Genomic DNA, 14,081 nt, shown 5'->3' on the forward strand with positions numbered 1-14,081 from the left:
TTCAGAAAATTGGACGTATATATATACGTATATAGAAATACCTTTGAAGTTAATTAATTTGATTCTCTGTACATTGTCGAACACAAAAAGTAAAGTACTGGTGCAAGGAAGCTTATCATACCCATTCGAAATCATATCCGGAGTAAAACAAGGAGGCGCATTGTCATGTTTAGTATTCAATTTAATGCTACACTCGACTGTTCAAGAAATAAACACGAATGGAACATTATTTAATAATGATTTTCAGATATGTGCCTACGCTGATGATATTCTTATTATGGCTAAAGACAGAAACACTCTTACACGCGTCTTTCAATTTATTGATAAAAATGCAAAAGCTCTGGGACTACATGCAAATACCGAGAAAACCAAATACATGATTCCGTCAGGCAACAACACGACTCGCGATGACCTAAGTATAAACAACTTTGTTTTCGAAAATATCACTGAATTTAAATACTTGGGTTTGAAACTATCAGCAGATAAAGATTCGGCGGTAGCTATTAACGACAGAATCCTAGCTGCAAATAACGCCTATTATGTTAACATAAAATTATTTAAATCCAAAGATTTGTCCAGAGCACAGAAAATAAGAATGTACAAGGCACTGATACGACCCGTCCTTACATATGGCGCAGAAATATGGACGCTGAAAATAAATGATATTCATCAGCTGATGTGCTTCGAAAGACGTATCATAAGGAAAATATATGGTCCGGTTGCAACAATAGATGGCAGCTACCGCATTCGCTACAACTATGAAATCGAAGAAATCGTTCAAAGACAAAATGTAATACGTTCTATCAAAGCCCAACGAATTCGATGGAATGGGCACGTACTGCGCATGCGAAGAGCGAAATGCTAGGAAAGCTTTTATTTTAACACTCATTGGAGGAAGAAAAAGAGGACGCCCACGAAAGCAATGGTTAGATGACGTCGAATCAGATCTTAAGCAAACGAACGTACACAACTGGAGAGATGTAGCCATGGATAGAATAAGGTGGAGAAAAATTGTAGATGAAGCTATGGCCCACCACGGATTGTGAAACTAAGAAGAAGAAGAACTCCAACCCTGAAGTGAGAATCTTGAAGGGCTGCAAAATACGATGAAAAACGCTTTCCACGATTTAATTTTTCTTAGATCTGGTAACAAATGGGAGTCACTAGGGGTTAAATCTGTAGAATACAATAGATGCTCCAACAATTTTATTTCATGGATTTTAGCCATTCTCAAAATGTTCTTGTGATACAGTGCATTGTCCTGATGAAAAAGAATATTTTTCTTTCGCAAACTGGATCTTTTTTCACGATTTTTTTCCCTTCAACTGATCTAAAAGGTTACAATAATATTCAGAATTTATTGTTTAACAATTTTGCAAATAATCGACAAACAAAATGCCTTTCGCATCCCAAAAACCAGATGCTAACACCTTCTTGAGCGATTTCTGGACACGAACTCGTTTCGGAGCCGAAGAACCAGGTTGCCACCACTATCGAGCCTCTTGTTTTAATTTAGAGTCTTGGTGATAGACCTTAGTTTCATACATAGTGATACATCGACGCATAAAAGCCACTTTATCATATCGAAAGCGCTCTAAATGTTGCTAAGAAGGTTGCATTCGAATGTTTTTTTTGTTCCATTGCTACCGACTGCGGCACCCATTGTGAACACAGCTTTCATAATATTGTTACTACTACTAAATCTCTTTCAGCCACTCGACGATTTTCCAATACGCTTGGAGTTGTTGATGTTTTTAGAAGAACCTGACGTGGATAGTTTTCAAGGTTTGTACGGCCCAGGAACTCATCTTTCTACTGTAGTAATTGATTCAGAAAAGTCATTATACACTTTGACTGGAATATGATGCAAGGAGCGTTTGGGAGCGAGCTGATGTGAGATGCTGAAACAACTTAGCATATCTGGATGTGCGCTGGGTTTGGCACTCGCCACCATAAAAATTTCTTCTTCAATGGAAACTTAAGCAAATCCTAGAATGAAAACTCCTACTCTGATGACTACGGCAAATGAACGAAGGGTTATGATTTTTGGGCGTGTATCTGATGCTTCCGGTTAATTAATGAGTGCCTCTATCCGACTGGTTGATGCCCTCGTAGGAGTAAAGACTGTGATCACCGCCATTCCAGAGATGCGATGGACGTGGCAAGGCAAGAATACCATTGGGCCTCGTGACGTCTACTACAGCGGCTATGTAAAGCAACCCAAATTCGGTGTTGGACTTGTAGGGGAAAAGAGCCTTCGCCCCCCAGTCTTTCCGTTCACGCCGGTGGACGAGCGTCCCGCAAAAATTCGAGATTCTTCAACAGCTTGATTATTTGCGCAAGTCTATTTTTATGAGCGCTTGGAACGTCGCTATGAGTACTGCCCTCACTACGACATAAAAAACGTGTTTAGCGACTTCAAGGCCAAGGTGGACAACAAAGGTATTTTTGGTCGCCTGCACAACGAAACATCCGATAACGGACTGAGGTTGATCTATTTCTCCGGGACTTGAGCATAAAAAATTCATCAAGCAACCTGGCAGTCTGCTGATCGAAAAACTAAGCCGGATCGATCAGACTGCGATAGATGGAAGACCCGCTCCTAGTATTTTAGATTAACGTACAATCCGAGGACTCAACATTGACTCTAATTATTATCTTGCGGCAGTATTTTGAAATCAATTTTTGATAGATCCGCGATATCCAATTGGTTATCTGAAAATACATCAATAAGTATTTCTGCAACCTTTTCGGACTGGAAATTTCACAAAGAACTTTCGGGCAAAGCAGCTTTTTTAGTGATTGAATTAAAACTCCAGCACTGGCTCCCTCAGTCATCTATTGCTGACACATACAGAAATGAGAAAAGGAGACCACAATCTTAGGTCGGGCAAGTTCTCATTGGTGTTGCGATCGAGAGATATGCCAGCCTCTTTAGTTTACTTAGCCGCAGATTAACGGTATTTTGTATAGTTTTCGGCCACCCAACCGTGCAAGCTTTTGATGTAATCGGGCGGATGATTGTGACGAATATAAACCATTCTAATTCCATGTGTTACAAAAGATTTTTGATATAATAGATGAAGGGAGATGGAAATCTCAATTGGGTCTTCTATCAACTCTATTTTCTTTAGGCATTGACTCTTTACACTGGGCACGTATATGCCCCTTTTTGCGACATTTAAAACACACAATTTTTGATCGATTATCTTCTACGCTTCCTTCTATGTTACAAAAATTTTCATGTGTATTAATTCGCTAGATTTTACGCACAATGTAATTGTTGCCAATGCTTTCTGGTCGCTTTTTATCCAGAGAGCCCTTGCAATCTCTTCGTCCAGCTTTTCGCCAACCACATATTCCCACAAATCTAATATTATTAATAGGCTTTTTACCTGTACCGACCACGTCATGTAATTGTCCGGGCAAAGTTTTTGAATATTTGCGATTGCACTCATTTTTTCATATCAACGGTTTACCGAAAAAACAAAATCAATTGCCCACGTGATCTGGGCCCTGTTGTTACCTTTCTGGCTATATAATACTATGTAAAGCCTACCTTGTTATATGGAGTCACAGTCTGGTGGAACTCACTAGAGAAGACGACATTGGTGAAGAAGCTGGAGAGAGTTCAGAGGTCGGCCCTCATTGGAATCAGTGGGGCGCTTCGAACGACTCCTACTCTGGCGCTCAATGCAATGTTAAATGTGGTACCCGTAGACATCGCAGGCAGAATTGCCGCTACATGTACCGCAATCAGACTGAGGGGCTGGAGCTATAAGTTCAACCTCACTTATGGACACTCAAGCATCCCTAGAAATTTCGAGTTCATCCCTCTGTCAACAGATCAGTGTATACCCTCGTTTAGTCCAACCGGAACATTCTCCACTCACATCCCGTCAAGGGAAGAGTGGACGGAGGGTTACACTTGGGGGCAGGGCCTGGTGAACATGTTTACGGATGGATCGAAGTTGGAAGGAAAGGTTGGCGGAGGAGTCTTTTGCGAGGGGCTCCCCATTAGACTCAAGTTCAGGGTACCGGACCACTGCAGTGTGTTCCAGGCAAAGGTAGCCGCAATCAAGGAGGCAGCTGATTGGCTGCTCAAATGCGTACTTACAGTCAAGAAAGTAAATATTTACTCCGACCGCCAAGCGGCAATAAGGGCCCTCGGGTCTATGACGGTGTATTCAGAATTGGTCAAGGAATGAGATCTTTGACATCAGCTTCATCTGGGTTCCCGGTCACAACGATATTGCGGGAAACTGTGAGGCGGATGAGCTGGCCAGACAAAGGACATGTGAGGTGATTTCCCCGCGAAGGGAGAGAATTGGGATCCCCCAGACTACCTGCGGTCTGCTCCTGGAAAGATGGGCATCGCGCCAACTCAGCGAGCGCTGGGCAAATACACAAATGTGTAAGGTCGCGAAATCCTTCTGGCCACGTGTGGACCGGAGGTGCTCGGGCGAACTTCTGAGGCTGACAAAATATCAGCTCTCTAATCTAGTGGGTTCTCTCACAGGACACAATGCGCGATTAATGCATGCTGTGAGACTTGGAATCACCTCGCGTCCTTTTTGCGTTGGATGTATGGAGGATGAGGTGGAATCATCTCAGCACCTTCTCCTTAGCTGCCCTGCTCTGGCGGGGCTAAGATTCAGGCATCTTGGCTCTTACTTCTTTGCCACGCCTGCTGATATAGCTGGCGCTGACATCAAAAATCTGATGAACTTCATCAGAAGCACAAAGCGGTTGACGCAAACATAGTCATCGTTCGTAATTCGCACGCTCCTAACCATCTCATCACTACCTCTCCCCGCCCTCTCCCTGCATCCCATCGGTCTTTCCCTTTCACCTCCCCTCTTTCATAATGGCATCACAAAGGGCGAATCTTTTTTCGTCCAAGTTTGCTCACTCCCTGGGCAACCATACCAACCTAACCTAACCTGTTACCTTTAAATGTCCTAAAATGAAAACGCACGTGTAAACGTTACGGTTGCTTTATTTCAACTAGAAAAATTATGTGTACTAAAAATAACGAATGACATGAATGTACGTGGCCTGCTATGATTCTATAAGTAGCAATAAGAAAACAAAATAATAATAATAATAAAAAACAAAGAGTAAATATATAAATTAATCAGTTAAAATTTAATAATCTAATACGAGTTAATCAATCTCATTGATAATTGAATAAATTGAGAACATTTTAAATACAAAATTTAAATCAGAGGTCACGAACATTTTCGTTGAAGTAAATATGTATAATAAATGAGTTTCCCAGTTTCCAATTTTGTAGATTAAATTCATTCTTTATAAATTTATTGTAACGATTTGACGTCAATCACTTTGACAGGTAAGAAATGCATAAAAGCCAAGTAGCAAAGAGGACAAAGTTAAAGGAAGCCTGGAAAGTCAACCAACAACAATAACAACGGGCACCAGGAAACTACTTTATTGATAATTAAAATAAGTGCATATATACTTACGCTTATAAACTCACAACTACTTATGGAACCGAAGTTTGCTTAATTACTTCCCTTTAAACAATATCCTAAACATTCGCTTGAAGACATTGACAGCATAAAGTCAGCACTTCTTGTTTTGATAGTTAAAATCACAGCCTTGCTTTCAACTTTCTTGTACAATTAAATTCTAAAGGAAAATAAAGGAATTGTCTTTCAGCCTTCAACTCTACATCTTTGTTGCTAGTTTTCCATTAACTACCATAAACTCATTATGAGTTGAGTGAAAACGCCGTTGTCATCATTATTCATTTAACTGGCAGAGAGGATTTAAAACTCTCTTTGTTCCACCTTCACAGAGTGCGAGCAAGTGTGGGCAGTGGATGTCTCTGACAGTTTTCATTGCATTTATTTCGTATGTTGCGTTCATTAGTTCAGAAACTTTCGCTCTTTAGCGTGGGCGAGTTCACTCATTTATGGCCGAGTAGACAAAGAGGCTGGCTAATGTGTGTGTGTGTGTTGAGAATATTGTGATAGATACGGTGCAAAATTAATGCCATTTTAATTTCAAAGTTATACAGTGTAATAATAGCGATCATAAAATACTTCTTTTTCCGCAGCAACTGATTTTGTATTTGAAATGCTTGTAGAAATTATTATTACATTAATGAACTGAATTTTGTAAAACGGTGAATGAATTTTATTCGTTTGACATGTTTTTAATTTAAAAGTCCTCAAAATTTGTATAAATGTATAAATTAATTTAGTTAAAAGGGAATATTAAATTATTTAAATTTATCATACTGCCAGTTCTTAAGGAGTGTAATAGGTCTAGTAATTTTCCTATCTCAGGAACATAAGAAATATTGCTAAGAGAAAAGTATGCCTTAAGTTCACCGTCACTCTTTTCCTCAGAAGAATGATGGCTATAATTGAAGAACGAAATATAATCCCAGATCACCAATTCGGTTTCAGGAAAAAACACAGTACCATCGCACAAGTCCATGGACTCATAAAAAGCATACACAAAGCATTTGAACAAAAAAAAAACATATTGCACAGCGGGGTTTCTCGATATATCTCAAGCCTGCGTGTTCCAGGCAGAATTATTAGCGATCAGAGAAGCATGTAAATCACTAAAACCCTACAAGGAAGTTGGCCTTAGAATCCAACTCCATTTCATCCAAACCTGTCTTACAGTGTAGAGAGGAACTAGAATTGCTTAACCTTTGGTTTGAAATTACTCTGATATGGGTTCCCGGTCATAGGAACATACGGGGTAATGAGATGGCGGATGAGCTAGCAAGAAAAGGTTCGACACTACACATAGCAGAGCCGGTGGCAGTCGCCACCCTACTCAACACAATAAAAGCATCCATTGCTTCACACTGTCATTCTTTAGCCGAAAGAAGATGGAAGCAGTTAACTACATGTACGAGTATTACAACAAAAAACACATGGCCGTCATACAAAATCCAAAGGACGAATCACCTGTTAGGATGTTCTCGGCCAAACATCTCACGAATCACTGCAACCCTTACAGGCCATGGGAAAGTAGGGGATCATGCAGCTAGGCTCAAACTCCCCTTCAATCCCATCTGCAGAAGCTGTCAAGCAGAAGGGGTGAAGGAAAGTATTTTCTACTACTTAAGTGAATATGCAGGGCATGGCTTCGCTCCTTCGGTAAGTCCTTCTTACAGCAAGATCTCAGACATCGAGATAATGGCTGCTCTACTTGGATCTCAAAAAATGGATCTGACTTAGAAACAAAAAAAAAAAAAACGATTTCATCCCACGGGAACAGAGTTAGTAAAATGGTGCTGGTCTGTAATTAGAATTATTTCAGGTTGAATTAGTTTTAAAGGTTTTTTTCGAAGATTTGGGGCTTTATTGTGAAAAAACGGTACAAAATATTTTATTCGAAGTATTGGCCATCGCTAGCTACAACTTTCGCCCATCTTTCGGGCAATTTCCGGATGCCGTTTCTCCAAAATTCTGGCCGCTGCTTGGCTATCCATGACTCAACCCATATTTTGGTAGCCTCGTACGAGGAGAACCGCTGGTCCGCCAAATCGAGACTCATATGCCAGAACAAATGATAATCGGAGGGAGCTATGTCTGGACTATACGGCGGGTGGGGTAACACTTCCCAGCCAAGCGTTCCAAGGTATTTTTTGACAGGTTGAGCAACATGCGGCCGAGCGTTGTCATGTTGCAAAATAACCTTGTCGTGCCTTTTTACCGTTTCCGGCCGTTTTTCTTTCAATGCCCGGCTTAAACGCATCAATTGCAGTCTGTAACGATCCCCCGTGATTGTTTCGCCCGGTTGGAGCAGCTCAAAATATACGACGCCGACCTGATCCCACCAAATGCAGAACATGATTTTCTTGCCGTGAATATTCTGCTTGGCCGTCGACGTTGATGCGTGGTCGGGCAAACCCCATGATTTTTTGCGTTTTGGGTTATCGTAATGGATCCATTTTTCGTCGCCAGTCACCACCCGATGCAAAAAACCCTTCCGATTTTGTCGCTCGATCAGCAATTCGCACGTAAAAAGTCGCCATTCGACGTCGCGCAGCTTCAACTCGTACGGGACCCAATGTCCTTGCTTTTGTATCATTCCCATCGCTTTTAGACGCTTGTAAACGGTTGATTTATCAACGCCCAATGATTCAGCAAGCTCTTCTTGGGTTTGGCACGAGTCCTCATTTACCAATTCCCCCAATTCCGCGTCCTTGAACTTTTTGGGCTGGCCAAGACGCTCCTTGTCTTCGGTGTGAAAATCACCACTTTTGAATCGTCGAAACCAGTACTCACATGTTGAAATCGACGGAGTATGGTCTGGGTAGGCCTCCTGCAGCAATTCACGGGCTTGGGCTGTATTTTTTTTCAAATTGAAGCAGAAAAGCAAAGCTTCCCGCAAATTGCGTTTCGACGGCACGAAAGTTGACATACTCGGAACACGAAAACACTGCGTTGTTTATACTTCAGCGAAATGACAGATACTGATAAACAAAGCCTAGGGATGAGGCTTTGTCATGAATATATATTCAGTATTGCCAACGCGATAAAGTGATAAATAGCGCCATCTGTGTGCCACCTTTAAAACTAATTCAACCTCCTAGAAATACTCAACCACTTCAACAACAACAACAAGTGAAAGTTCAGCAGGTGTACCCCACGGGGGTATTAAGGGCCCCATCCTATACTTGCTATATACAGGGTCCGAGAAACTACTCAATATTTTCCCAAACTGTTTTTTTTTTTATTTTGAAGTACAATCCTTCCGGTTAATGATGAAACACAACTTCGTTCATATGGACTTTGTACGGCGTCATACCAAGGTCTTTACGCAAAGTTCGTCTCAATGATGTCTCCGAAATGTCCAATTGTTGAGAACGACGGTGAACTGATGTTCCTGGTGATTCACGAACACTCTCGGCCACAGCAGCAATATTTTCGGGTGTACGCACGGGTTTTGGTCGGTCACGCGTTGGTTTGTCAATAAGCAACCCAGTTTCTCTTACTCTTTTCGCAAAGTAACGCACATACGCTTCATTCGGTGCTTTTCTTCTTCCCATTGCCGTACGTAATTTTCGTACACATTCTGCAACATTACCATGATTTTCAAAGTAATGTCGCAATATTTCCCAGCGTTCTTTGAGCGTATACACAACCATTTTCGTTCAGCGGAAGAATAAAACTAATTTTCTGTCAAATCAGAAGACAGCTAAGTGTTACCATTCTTCAAATAATACCTAGTTCAAATCCGTAACGATAGATGGCGGGCCCTATACATACGACCTACCAACTTCTGAAAAATCAATAGTTGTTACGTTCGTGGATTTACTGCTGTACTCACAATTGACCGCCACACCCATGTGACCTCCCAAAAACTCCCGAAAGGACTTGTTAAAATAACTCATTGGTTGAAAGAGTGGCGCATATTTTCGCCAAACGGAAGGCCCTAGGAATAAAACTCAGAAACCTACATTGGTTTCTACATTGAAAATCTCATGATTCTTTTGACGGTAAGCTTTCGTTTTACTCAGCTATCTTGAAAACGGTATGGACATATAGGGGCATCCAACTTTGGGGCACTACAGCTAACTCCAACATCGAAATACTTCAAAGATTCCAGTCGAAAACCCTCAGAATGATCTCAAACGCCCGCTATTATTATTACAAATGCACAAATTCATCGTGATCTCAAAGTACCAACAACAATTGAAGAAATAAGAACATACGCCATATATCACACAACACACGACTCCAATCGCACTCAAACCCTCTTGTCACAGGAATAATTGTAAGTGTATAACCTTCATCAGACTCAAGAGAAAGTCTACAAAATACCTTATTTGTTAATAAATTAGTCTAAATTATTATTTATCATAAAATGATTAAGTGGTTGCACCACTGGGTGTATTCCATAAATGTTTTGTTTTCTCCCAAATGGATTGAATAGCTTTTAGTAACAAAATTGGTTAATGTTTAAAAAACAGATCGCAATAAAGAAATGGACTTAAAAAAACAGTTCACCGTACAGACTGATGTACATAGCTATTTTCATTGATGAGCTGTTGGAAACTTTTCGACCACTGAAAGCAATTTTTATCACGCCGCTAAGTAACTATCTAACTATCTCTATCTCTATCTCTGTCTCTATTCTTTCCTATCTCTTACTCTAATACTTTTCTTCTTCCCTCCTTGACTATCTACCCCCTTTCCAGAGCTTCAAATACAATGGGCTTTTTAGCCTGAGTGTTTTAGGAGCCGTCAAATCTCCAAATTTAAAATTTCAAGCCTCTAGCTTCATTTAAACTCGTTCGCCTTATTGTCTCTGATAAATTATCTTTAGCTATTAAATCATATACAGTCTGTGCCAGAAGAAAAAAACTGCTTTTTGCTGCGTAGTAGTTCCCCTCAAGGGCTACGACGCCAGTTCTAACTCAGGCTAGTGTCGTTCGAAACTTTCCTGTAAACGCAACCAAATAAAAATGAGTGAGAAGTACACGAAGAGTTTTGAGGCGGTATTTTTATGTACGCATTCGAAAGAGCCGAAATTATCTTACGCCGTGGCTGCAAAAGTGATTAAAAAATCAAAAAAGTTCGTTGTGATGTGGAATCAGTGGTATAAGGTTTACAAAAATGTTGATGACTTTTATGAGCGCGGCTTGACGACAAAACAACAGGTTAAAGTGATCGTCCACCTTTTTAAGCGGGACCCTTCTTTGTGACTACGCCAAGCACGATCAGTTCTTGCTAAAAAGGGAATAAATGTATCCACACCATCGAACGTCGACTGAGGGAGGCGAACATCATCAAAACCACTGCTATCAGAAAAATACATTAAAAAACAACAAAACAAGAACGCCAACCCCATTGAAAATGTGTGTGGAACTATGAAAACGCATGTTGCCGGAAGGACAGTCCATGATTTAAAGCAACTCGTACATCAAGTTCGGAAAATCTAGTCCTGTTTGTCGACGAGCTAGGCAAAAAAGCTGGTTCAAAGTATGAAGAAGATACCAAGCTATACTCGACAACGATGAATACTACACGGTTTATTGAGTAATTGCGACTCGTAGTTTTGTACATGCTTTAATGTAAAACATTTGAACTATATTTCTTTTATAACTACTTTATGAATAATCGCGGTTCGGTTTTTTTGATACAGGTTGTATCTTTGCCTTAATCAACATAAATTTGCTTCTAATAGATCAACATTTCCGAAACTATTCCGAACATATCTGCATTCATTAAATATAATAATGCTGCATTCTTTGCTGGCTACCAGCCTTTCTTCATCAGTACAAATTTTTCAAAAGCGTTTGGCACTCTGTCACATAAAATTCTTATTAGTAAACTATCTGGCCTAGGATTTCATTCGTCTTTTTTGGGTTGGATTATGAGCGATCTTTTTTAAAGATGCAGACAATAAATAATGCGGCCTTCATCGCTTCATTAGATGCCCCTGAAGGGAACTTTTTAGATCCACTGCTATTTGTCCTTTTCATTAACGACATAAGAGACTGTAACAGAAGTCCGACAATGCCCCAAAGACGATGAGACATACTAACGAATTTTCGGTGAATGTCATGACTTAGCTTGACATTAGATCTATTGGAGGGTAGAAAAGCATAGCTGATGCCATGGTTCTTAGCCATACGGCTATAAAGGAGCTTCATTTCAGGAGGTGACTTAGGTATTGGAGGTTAGCGACGCGAAATTGAGATATAAAAAATGTCTTCTAAGCCGCAGTATCCCTATGCTTCTCTATTATCCGGTAGTGAGAAAATGAATTTTGGTACGGCCACTCCGAAGCCTACGATTTAACGGCTTATCAAGGTACGTATGATTACTAGTAGACGGAGCAGCAGGCGCCCTTGTTCACTGAGCTCGGAGCTCGTTTTATAAATGTAAGTAAATGTATGTAAAAGTACCTAAACCCTAGGATCGGGTTGTATTGTGAGCTTGAAACTCGCCATTATTTTATTATTTTCGCATTATTATTTTATTTCTGCTGATTGCTTATAAAAAAAGAGTATTAGAATAGAGGTTAGAAAAGTCGAAATATCAAGAGAAAAATTAACAAAAAAAGGCTACGAAAAAGCAAACAAAAAGTTTCCTCTTGTGCATGCAAATAAAAAATGAAATACTTTCAGTTTTCACTATTTTTATGCAAAATATGGCCCTTAAAAACTATACGAGAAAGTATATTTGAAAAATGACACTACTTAAATGTCCACCATGAGCTCGTTTGCAGCTAAAATCCACCAAACAGTCGATTCATGAATGTCTAATTGTGTGTGAACATCGAGATATCGATGTTGAACGTTGAAGGGGTTATACGCAGTTGTGAAGCAAATAAAAGACGGGTTGTCAAGGATTTATCCTGAAGAAACTTCAGAATATTTTAATTTGAAAATTTTTGGCGGTTATAAAAGCATCCTTCAAGAACGTAACAAAATTTTTTATTTATGAAAATGTTGATTATAGAGCGCGCTGCAGGCGATTTCTGGAACCTCCTTTAAAAAAAGACGATTTACGGTGTACATCGTAACTCAGGATTGGATTATCTGAAATCAAAAAACCAAACAAATTTTGTTAATATATTAGATTATCTAGTAATTAATCGTTCGGCTAATCAAAATAGTGAATTTTCACAAAATGGCAGCTTTTAAAAGAAATGATTTCGATTTTTACGTTAAAATTTGGCCGTAAATTGATTATAAAATGGAAAATAAGTATCAGATTTACAAAAGGAACGATTAATTACTAGAAAATGTATCTTTAAAGATTGAGTTAAAACGGTTGACCGATCAAACAAGCCGTTTTCGAGATATCGTGTACACCGACTCGAAAAATGCCGTTTTGAAAAAAACACGTTTAAAGTTTCAATACCTACCTTAAAACGTGCCGAGGCATCTCTACATATTTAGGTATAACTCCGAAAGTATTGCTTAGATCTACTTCGTATACTGCGTATACTTTTGAATATATGTACATTACAAAAATGCAATAAAAAAAATCGATTTTTTTGAAAGTCATAACTGCGTATACCCCTGAACGCCGAGTTTTTGGTCCGTCAGTCCTTTTTCTATACTCGACAGACCATATCTTTGAAATATTTTTTTCTTCTTCTTTATTGTTGCGATAACCATTTACGCGATTTTGACCGAGTTTGACAAAGCGCATCAGTCGTTTCTTTCTCGTGCAAACTGGCGCCAGTTGGACAGACCAAGTCCTTTTCCACCTGATCTTTCCAACGCAGAGGAGGCCTTCCTCTCCCCAGCTGGTGCCGCATCGAATACTTTCAGAGCAACATGACCCAGCCAACGTAGTCGCTAGATCTTTATTCGCTGCATTATGTCAATGTTGTCGCAAAGTGCATACAGCTCAAATTTTGCTTGAAAGCTTGAGATTTTTTCACCAGCCTTTAAATTGTCGACTCAGTCGGCCGAATATTTCCACCAAAAAATTCACGAATTTTGCGATATGTTTTTCTTAACCATTCTCGACCATTTTCATAATAAGTTTCAATAATTTTAACGCGTTGTCCTATCGGGTAAAATTCTATACCTGTCTACTTGACAAACGCCAAAGATGACATAAAAAAAGGTACAGTGTATCAATTATTCGCTATTGACATCTAGGCATCACCTTTGAAAGACTCTTTATTTCCAGCTGTTGCTGTTCATTCTATTTTGTAATAAATTTTAAATAAACAAATTTTAAATTTAATAAAAAAATTTGAATGGACAAGAGTTCCACAAGGCCCCGGCGAGATTCGAACTCACGATCTCCTGTTTACTAGACAGGCGCTTTAACCAACTAAGCCACGGCGCCCTTTCTGGGTAATTTGACCAATAAAGAAATCAAAATATTAGCTAATAATAATTGGTTAGCTTTAAACAATTTTTGGTCTCACCATATTTACAACAATAAATGCGTTCGATGTGAGATAAGGCTAAGTAGAATAAAAACGCCTATTTATAGCGACACACATACAAACATACACAAGCATATATGTACAATGACCACGTGAGCTTCAAGTAAATACATTTTCGCGTCATTCAGAATTTTATGTAAACACTTGCGAAATGGTGTGGCATA

The 14,081-nt window shown here is 39.6% G+C and overlaps 1 non-coding gene across 1 annotated transcript; it reads right to left on the bottom strand.

The window, feature by feature from the left end:
• Positions 1-13,740: 13,740 nt before the first annotated feature.
• On the bottom strand, positions 13,741-13,814 carry Trnat-agu (transfer RNA threonine (anticodon AGU)). The gene has a single exon. It is a non-coding gene; the product is annotated as a tRNA-Thr (tRNA).
• Between the last annotated feature and the right edge of the window lie 267 nt (positions 13,815-14,081).

This window comes from Anastrepha ludens, chromosome 2 (genome assembly GCF_028408465.1).
Source record: "Anastrepha ludens isolate Willacy chromosome 2, idAnaLude1.1, whole genome shotgun sequence".
NCBI classification, from domain to species: Eukaryota; Metazoa; Arthropoda; class Insecta; order Diptera; family Tephritidae; genus Anastrepha; species Anastrepha ludens.